Source organism: Arachis duranensis, chromosome 10, assembly GCF_000817695.3.
Source record: "Arachis duranensis cultivar V14167 chromosome 10, aradu.V14167.gnm2.J7QH, whole genome shotgun sequence".
Lineage (NCBI taxonomy): Eukaryota > Viridiplantae > Streptophyta > Magnoliopsida > Fabales > Fabaceae > Arachis > Arachis duranensis.
Genome location: NC_029781.3, coordinates 8,411,526 through 8,411,927, shown reverse-complemented (window position 1 = coordinate 8,411,927; position 402 = coordinate 8,411,526).

The window sequence follows — 402 nt, the reverse complement described above, 5'->3', positions numbered from 1 at the left end:
GATTCAGTTGGGTGTTAGTTAGCAGTGTTGGCAGTGTGTGTGAGCTTTGGGAGCTCCGGAGAGAGTGAGAGCTGTCGATGCAAACGAAGTGTGACTCTGTCTCTGTGACGTGTTTTTCGTGTTTAGGAGTCTGCGGAAGGATGTTAATTACCATTAGGTCCTGGTTAAATGATCTATTATATCATGCTCAAGGCTAGCGTGGATAAAAATGTAAATCCAGTGTTGTTGGTTTCAGGGAACTCGTATTGCTCTTTTCCTCATGTTGGTTGGGATGGAATAATTACGGAGAATGAAAATTGAATAAAAGTTGTTACATCCGCCTACCCAAGCTTCGTGTCTGATCTACTGCCATGGTGAATAGGGGCGACAATAGGAAAGGTAAACTAAGGTTTGAAGCCAATT